Here is an 874-nt window from a genome sequence, read left to right on the forward strand (position 1 = left end):
TCTGTTATCAGAAAACCTTTATCTAATTTCCAGTCCACCTGAAATAATTTCTGGCAATAGGAGAGGGATAAGGTGGTAAGAGTAGGTGCAATTGCAGTCATATGCTGTAAAGTGGAAACCTGTGACAGCTGGTCTTCTATGCCTTCTCCTCGACACCTTTACTAAACCACTTTGGCCAGGTATTTATGTTCCATCTTATGTTAGTCAGGCGAGATTCCTGGTGAGATCATCCCATCAAAAGCACATAAATATTTTGTTGGCAAATATTCCAACGATGTAAGTTCAAAATCTGGGAAGAAGTCCTCTCCCACTTGAATTTCCTTTCATGTTATAAAATCCACACCAGATAGCATGCATTCTTCATTTCCAGATAGAATCTTTTTTTTGGCATTGTCCTGATAATGTCTTGTTCCTTTCCATAATTCTTATGTGGGGAGTAATGCCCTCAAAGCAGGTTTTGTTGGTTAGTTTGCTTGCTTGCTTTGAGAGGCTGGGGAATCAGCTGAGAATGTGAAGTCTATCGATGTACTTTTTTTAATTAAGTGGAACTTTTGGAAAATGTATGTCACCTTATATTTGACAAATGTTGGATGAGTGCCTACTATGCCAAAAAGAAAAGGTTGTGGAAAGCATTGAGAAGGACGATGTGTAAGAAGAGAAATATAAAGTTCTGACATAGTTGACAATACTGAAGCATATCAATTATGTGAATATACAGCTATAAATCCGCTGTGATAAATTTCTAGAGGGCTCCTCTTTAAAAACTATACCCTCCCATATGCAAATGTAAATATTATCATCAAAAGTTTATTTCTTTTGAGAAATAGTCAACTGATATAATGTAAATAAATTGCAAATGTAACTGATTTTGAAG

The sequence above is a fragment of the Pteropus vampyrus genome, unplaced genomic scaffold, assembly GCF_000151845.1.
Source record: "Pteropus vampyrus isolate Shadow unplaced genomic scaffold, Pvam_2.0 Scaffold32, whole genome shotgun sequence".
Taxonomy (NCBI): Eukaryota; Metazoa; Chordata; class Mammalia; order Chiroptera; family Pteropodidae; genus Pteropus; species Pteropus vampyrus.